The sequence below is a fragment of the Taeniopygia guttata genome, chromosome 4 (genome assembly GCF_048771995.1).
Source record: "Taeniopygia guttata chromosome 4, bTaeGut7.mat, whole genome shotgun sequence".
In the NCBI taxonomy this organism is placed as follows: Eukaryota; Metazoa; Chordata; class Aves; order Passeriformes; family Estrildidae; genus Taeniopygia; species Taeniopygia guttata.
Genome location: NC_133028.1, coordinates 36,664,122 through 36,672,528, shown reverse-complemented (window position 1 = coordinate 36,672,528; position 8,407 = coordinate 36,664,122).

Genomic DNA, 8,407 nt, shown 5'->3' with positions numbered 1-8,407 from the left:
ACCAAATCTGATTAGGAGGACAGTTTCTTTCTCACAATCATTCTACATTTTATTCTTTGGGAATGGTTTGTGCATTCTTAGAAAATTACCTAGGAGTTAATATTTCACTCCAAAAGGCATGGCCAAAATTTCAGAATATATTACTCTGAAAGAAATTTATTTATAGCAGAGAACTTCTTTGCTAAGGATCATTAGATAGTCCTTAGAAGGTAGGAAAAGTTTGACCCCATGCTTTAACAATTAGTTCCTTTGTGGTTTGACAGTGTTTTTTTCAGGATCTTGTCCCTTTAGTCATCAATATCATCTCGTTCCTAGGACTGTTTTCTCAGTCCTTGGTACATCTCAGATGTGGAGTTTGTTTAATCTGAGGCCTTTCTTTTCAAGTAATTTATTCTCTTTAGTTAACTGAAATAGCTTCAACTTTCACTTAATTTAAATTCAGTTTTTCTTCTTCAGATGCACTATCCTGCAAAGTGAGTAAATTGAGTATTTTTGGTATGGCATTTTGAAACTGGGCTATGAAAATGGAAATGAGAGCCTCAGCAGATGAACATCAGACATGTGAATACTCTTTCTGAGAAGAAATGCTAACTTGTTCCACTAATACTTTAGAATATAAAGCAACCAGACTTTAGTGTCTCAGTTTGTTGAGCTGACTTTATTTTATCTTCTGCTATAAACTCATCAGGAGCAAAACAATGAAATAAAATATTGTAAGAATAAAGATTAAAATTATTCAGCCTGCGAATCTGAGACAGATCTGGGAATAATTAACTTTGGTTTAGTAATGCTGTTCATATATTTTCCTTTGTACTTGGTACTTATACTGTCATCAAGGAAAAAATAGTTACATGCTAAATCTTCTCCACTGTATATGGACAGAGATAACTCCTTGGATTCTGTTCGAGGATATAATTTGACCTTTATTATAAATTTTGTCAAAACTACTCTGTAAATTGGGAAGGAATGATGACAGAGCTAGACATCACTGTCCTTACTAATTCTGCAGATACTTAATGATGACACACATTAACTTGGACAGGTATCACTCTCAAACAGTGGACTTTCCTTTTTGGCATATTTCTAGTACATTTCTAGTTCAATGTATTGTGTTAAGGGCCTGAGCATGCTGGTTTGGAATGTGTGTGCACATATATTTATAGTGCAAGTACACACTTTCCCATTTACAAAAGCAAGATGTGGACTAAATGGTGCATGGTCTGAAGTAAATTGGTGTGTAAGCAGTGATCTCAAACATGTTTGTTTTCAGTGTTGGAAAGAAGTTAATAGAAACAACATCTATTGCATGCACTCTTTTTTCTGGTTCTGATTGCTTATAAATCAAACCTGTGTTGATGAAAAGATGAAGGAATGAAGTAAAGCTTTCCACTTAAAAATGGCCAGACCCAGCAAGACCAGTGAAGTCAGTCAAATGGTGAAGAGATTATCAATGTATTTAATATTAGAAAAGGAACATCATATGTATGATCTGCATTTTTATTGCTTATAAAAAAGTTGCACAGTTCTTTTTTCTTAAAGGTATTTATTCAGGTCATCAGAGTTTGACTGAGTTAATCTAAATTACGTTGGCATCAGGTGAGACTTAAAGCTAGTAAAGGATTTAGGTGCTTTTAAGTTGGATTTAGGCTTTCAATTCCAAAATTGTTATTTAGAAATATTAAATTTATTGATACTGTGTCTGAGGGCTAATTTAAAGTATTTAGATGCTTTCTTGAATAGTTTAAATATTTCTCTTTGGCTCTAAAGAGAGTAGTTTCAGCATTTCTTAAGCCCTAACAGAATCCAACAATTAGATGACACTCCTCTTCAATTTTTTCAGGCCAAATTATTGTACCTTTTCAACATAGACAAGGTCTTGCTTCTCAGGAAGCACAGCAATTGAGATTTTTGTTTCAGGGGAAGGTATGGGATAACATTTTCATGAAACAAACTATTCTGTAGACTATTTTCCTGGAAAATAAGAAAGCCAGTGATTGTTTAGAAAATGAATAGACCTGATTGCCTTAGCTGCTAGAAGAGAGACTCTCCTTCCTCTATCACTTTTTGCATTTTTTCATTTTAATTTTATTGCATTTTCTTTTTTTAGAAATCATTTACAGGTTATTTCAAATAAGAATTCCAGTATGTCATACATAAGGATGTTCCCTGGCCTAAGTGGAATTTCTGCTATCTCAACTGCATCCTTTTCATCTCTTATAGCTATGAAAAAGAAATAAAAATTTGCCTGTATGGCAAACTTATGTGCTGGTTGTTCTTATTTGTACTAATCCTTAGAAGATTCTTGTTTGAAAATGGAAATTCTGATTGGCCTGACTTTTTAGAGAACTCTTTTGAGAATTATTTTAGTTTTTTTTCACAAAGGTTTACCCAAATGCAACAAGTAAAATATTACTTGTGGATTGTATTAAATGAGCACTGTCCCATGATGCAAAAAAAATCTCTCACAAAAATTCTAATCTGCTGCTGAACTTCATTGATTAAAAAACCTCACAAGTCCCACAATAACAAAACCCTGTACTGATCTGTGTAGAAATCCAAAAAGTATCTATTGATTGTTTTCAACCTGAAGGCTTATTTTATTCTGATAAATTGCTTTTGTGGACTCCAACAAAAGTTATATTTGTGTAAATAATTTAGTATATATAGTCTTCTCTGTTACTATAAATGAGAGAGAAGAAATTTTTTAAATTTTAGTATATAAGACTATTCTATGTAGTGTGGCTGGACTTTTTCTATAACAAAAAGTTTGGGGACAATCCCGCTCTGTTCCCTCTGTGTTGAAGGAAACAAAACTGAGAGAACTAGATATTGGCCTGGAAAATGTATGTCAACTATTTATCTGGTTTTATTGGTATTATTATTTACCAGTTATTAGTATTATCTTGTTTCCTTTTCCAATCATTAGTGTTCAAAAATGAATATACATTAAAAAGATCTCATCAGCCAAAGTACCATCACTAAATTTAAATACATTTGAACTTTTTAATCCTTTCTCTTTTATACTTAGCAGTGATAATTATAGTGGTACTAGACAAGGCCAGCTTATACTTTAAGTTCCTTATGATGCTACTGCAGCTATTAGGAGCAGGATTTATTCCATGATTGACATAACTTATAGTAACTGTGGTCTGTGTTTAGAGCAATTGATTTTTTTTCACTTTTTCCCACTTCCAAGTGCCTTCACTAGGTATCTTTGGTTAGCCTGCTTTCAAAAAGACAAAGGTATGGCTGGTTTATGCACTTAAAAGAAGTGGTGGCTCCCGTCTCTTTAAATGAAAAAGAAAGAAGAGTTCTCTTGTTCACAACTCCCTGCATATATTGGGCAGCTGAGCTGCTAACAGTAGTGTATTTTACTTACAGTAGTGTAATCTGCATTTACTGTTTAGCATAGACTAAATAAAGTTACAAAAGTTCCACTCCAAAATAGACACTACAGTGCAATAAATGGAGCTGCTGATACTTAAAACATACAGGGTAAAATTCTTAGTTCTGAGCAGTTCTATTGCTGCAGTATTTGGAGACCATTTTTCTTTACACCACCTTCAATCATGATTTTATGGGAAATGTTTACTTGTGTTGGACCTCAGTCTGCTTTTTAAACCCCATTCTCTATTGGCATTGTGGACATCCCATTGTGAAGGTGCAGATTTCTGATTAGCAGAGTTGTGAAGATTGCTGTATTAGCCTTCAGAACTGTTTGTCCTGCAAACTCTTTTTCATGGGATTTTCTGATACTGGAGTTGGGAGAAGGCACAGACAGGACAGCTGAAAACAACCAACCAAAGGGATATTCCAGACCATGTGGGATTAAACCTAGCATTTAAACTGGGGGAAAGATGTAGGGATGGAAGGATGTTTGGATCAATGGTGTTTGTCTTCCCAAGCAGCTGTTACACACGATGGGACCCTGCTTTCCTGGGGATGGCTGAACACCTGCCTACCCATGGGAAGGGGTGAATTCAACCCACAATTTTATTCTTCCAGTTCTCTCCTCAGTCCCATCAGGGGAGACTGAGCAAGCAGTTATTTGGTGCTTAGCTGCCAGCTGGAGTTAAACCACAACAACCTGCATTTAGACAGGTGAAGTAATTTGGTGAGACATTTTAGTGTCATGGCAGGTGTCAGGCAGAATTCACTGTGCTAGCATTCTTTATCTGCAGTAGATAAAAACTAAAATATCACTCATAACAAATGAAGAGCAAAACTCTGATCTGCATTAAGATGGTTGGGAAACTAGCTGTGTCAAAACCAGCAACAATTAACCCAACTCAGGATTAGAGGGATGGCTAAAAGAAGGCAATGTTGGGGAAAAGGGTCGCTGTCACTGTGTACAGTCTTTTTCCTTTAGTCAAGACTAGGCTGCTCACGTATTATTCACACAGGAAAGTTTGACTATAGCATGCTGAATAATAAATGTTCAGCCGGATTTAGAGCAATCAGAGTGAATTTTTTTCTTAATATAAGATGTTTTTCCCCATATAAAATCCCCAAATTTATTTTGGATGTACATATGCCCAGTCTTTAATGGTGCCTAAATTAGATATTTTTTTAAATGCTTAAATCAATGCATTAGAAAATTGTCCAAAATCCACTCAGAATAAATTTTGATAGAATTTATTTTTCTAATTTTTTTATACTATACCAAAGGCACCAGAATTTATGAGAATTAAGTAGACTTTTATTTTTTTTAAATCTGCCGCTTTAATCATTGGGTCTGGCACTTGTTCTACTGCATTTTTGCAGATAATAAAAATAGGAGGATGTAATGTGTTTAGTAACAGAATGTATCATGATTCTAGAGCCTTGCCATCAAGGAAGTTAAGACTAGAAATGCATGGATTTTCCATGCACCTCATCACAGCATGTGCTTTCCAAGATGCAGGAAAGTAGAAGACTTTTCTAGAGAGAAAATATTGGCAGTCATCTCCAGGAGTAGCAAGTGAAGAGAGAATGTGTATGTGTATGTGTAATGTTACTAGCTTTGTGCTAGTAACATTAAAAAGACGTTTGCTTGCACTTGAGTACTGCTGAAAGAGGACCACCAATTCTAAAGTATTTGACTGGTTTTTATACAGCAGCTGAATATGGACAATGGTTCTCTAGCCACCTGAGCAGCTTTCTGCTTTTTGCTGTGTCCAGCATGACCAAAAAGGCACACAACAAAATGAAGATAAATAATGTAGCTGGCTTGATGCTTAAACACAGTCTAAGGAATGGAAACAGTAATTTATTTTACACTTTTAATTAACTGATGGGATTTTGTAATTCGCAAGTGTGTAAAAGAGTTGTTTTAAAGTGAAGATTGGGAAGGAAAGGAACTAGCACAAGACTCCTAATAGCAGTTTTTCTGTTGGAACTCAAAATGTCCCTCAGACATTTTTAGAGGTTCCAGGCCTTGGTCAGAAGCATTTTAGACCCTGGCAAGCAGCTGGAAACAGCTGTGATTTTGAGTTTGAGCCATGGAATGAGTTACCAACTTTGAAGGTGGAACAAGCGGTCCCAAAGGGTTAGATAGTATAGTAGAAGTAGTTATAAAGTAGAGGGGAAAATTTTTTAGTGTTGTACAGGGGGGTTTTAGCACCTGTAGAGGAGGGTTTTTACTTTGTACATGGGGGTCAGGAGTTCTAAGATGGAGGAAAGTGGGCTGATCCTGTTCTTCCTCCTTCTTCTTTCTTGCCTCCATGTTCTTGGTGATGCTGGCACTTGTGGGTTAGTTTAGAGTAGGAAAGCACATTGTAAAATAGATAGTAGGTATTGGGGAAAAACTGTAAACATATAACACGTAATATATCATATAAAAGATAGCAGCAGCCCTGGGCAGAGAGAGAGAAGACGAAGACACCGGACAGTGAGGGTGTCAGGAGTGTGTGAGTCTCTGCCTGGGCTGCTGACCAAACAGCCACAGCTGGCGAAGACAATCTTTTAGATAACCAGCAATAAACTGCCTTGAGACCAAACCACAAGAGGCTGTGGATAATTCTTTGGAAGCACGGGTTGGAGGAGAGACTTTACCGCCACACAAGACCCCTGAACCAAGCCTGGGGTCCTCACACTTTTCCATACTTTTTATGCTACCCACAGGCAGCTGTGCTACATAACAGATATTTTGGTAAGTGAGGGATTGAATTAATAGTATTCAATAGAAGAAGGGAAGGGAAGAAGATGGGGGCATATCATAAGACCTGTGGGGACTTCTGTATGTGATGCTAGCTCTATAGTAATGGCAGAGCCAGGTCAAGGAGTTGAGATGTCATCTCAGGATCTATTGCACAACAGTTCATTTACCCTTCAGGGTCCTGTGGAGAAAATTATAACAGATAAATCAGAAAGATTTCAACTACAAACTGTATGCAAGCAGAGGTATCTGAAGTCCTAGTGTTTGGTGTTTGATTCTGAAATTGCTGTAAAATAAAGCTTTAAAAAATCAATTGCTAATATTAAATTTTATTAAAGTAAAATCTGTGATAATATATTTTTTAAATCTGCTTTTCTGTCGATATACAGTAGCTATCTGAGGATGTAATCTGAACACTATACTTTGATAAATACTTTTAAAATCATACCTACAGTAATACAGAGTCATAAAATCTTTCACATATCAGGCTTATGCTCTATACCATAGAGGAAGTAATAAAACACAGATGCAAAATAACACACTACAATAAATGAAGTTTGAACTCTTAAAATAGATTATTTATAGGGCCTTTTAGTAAGCTTTCCAAATTATAAAGAATAATCATCTTTCAGTTATTATGTTTTCAGACAAGGCAGCTTTATAGGCATCTCAGAATTGCAGCTGCCAAAGAAAAATAAAATCAAATTATTAATGAAAACGTGTACCTTTCCTGTACAAATTAAAAAAAAAAAAAACAAAAACAAACCACACACCAAAACCTGTTCTAATCAAAAACAATCTCTATCCATAAGAGGAGGGGAAAATCTTCATTTTGTATGAGTGAAAAATGAAAATGTCTTGAAAAATAACCCCCACATGCTGAGACATGACATGTTCTGGAATGACGTTTGATGACTAAATGACATCCTGTGGAAATCTTGCCAGTTTTTTTGCGAAAATCAGCATTTTTCTGAAATAATAATGAGATGTAACTGTCAGGTAAGGCAAGCTCAATGTGTCATCAGAGAAAATTACAATCGTGGTTGTGTACGTTGCATAGTGTTTACTTGGAAGTCTGTTCACTTATCAGCAAGAAGAGTGAAGCACTAAAAAGCACTGCAAAACTGAGTTTTTTTACCAGCTTTAGAAATATTTTCCACCCTTTGTATTGTCACGTAATTAGAGGCTTTTCTCTTTGCAGAAATTGGGTGTGCCACTTAAAGTATGACCTGGTAATGAATGAGCTGCCAGACAAATTGACACAAAAGGTGATCCTATTGCACTAATTTTTCTGAGCTATTGCACTTAATTTGAATTCCTATTCAGGTTGCTTAAAAGCAAAAGCTGATAACCACTTCCCTCTGCTAACCACTTCATTTAGATTGTGGATATATGAATGTAAAATCTGTATATATAATTGAAAGTTATTTTCCCAAGTACTTTATAAATAAATACTTGCTTTAGAAAGCAAGCCAGGCAAAACAGCTGGGTCATATTCAGTTTTCACTCACAGGTGCAAAATCTTCATCTCTCTTTTTATCACCAAAGAACTTATCCCTAGTGTATACTTTATTTTTGTGTCTCCTTTTATCTATCCCAAATAATTCAAGAACTACAGGATAGTTTTTCAGTCTAATAAGTCTTACTAGTTGAAAGTTTTTGAGATACTATTTCATTCCAGGTGAAATCTCCTTTCCAAGTATACAGTGTGGATAAGTTTGCTTCTGTGTTTCATATAGTAATTTTTTTTTTTTGATTCATAAAAAAACCCTCTTCTTGTCCTCTTGTAATGGCTGCTTTCTATCTACAGCCTCCAATTTATTTTTTGATAAGAAGAAATTGAAACAGAAAACAAGCTTTTATGCAGTGTCACCAGTGTTGTGTGGTACACACTTGTTCAATGACATGGTAGTTCTGATTGAAAATCTCTCTACTTCCATACCCATTCATTTGAATCCAATTTTCTCTTAATTTCTAGCATATAAAAGACTGCTGTCCTAATTTCTACTCTTTTATAAAAATTTTGTTCAGAAGTATTTCATATTTTTATCAATATTTATATTTTATGGCTTAATTTGCCTTACCCATATTTCTAATGAATCCTATACTTTTGTAGATTTCTGTATTCTGGCCTGCTTATATCACCATGAATTTTATTAGTATTTATGCAAGTGGTTAAGACATTGAACAGGTGTAACTCAGACTAGATCCAGACTATATCTATGCTTAATCTGCGGCATTTTATCAGAAGCCTCTTAAGAAGGTGTTGAA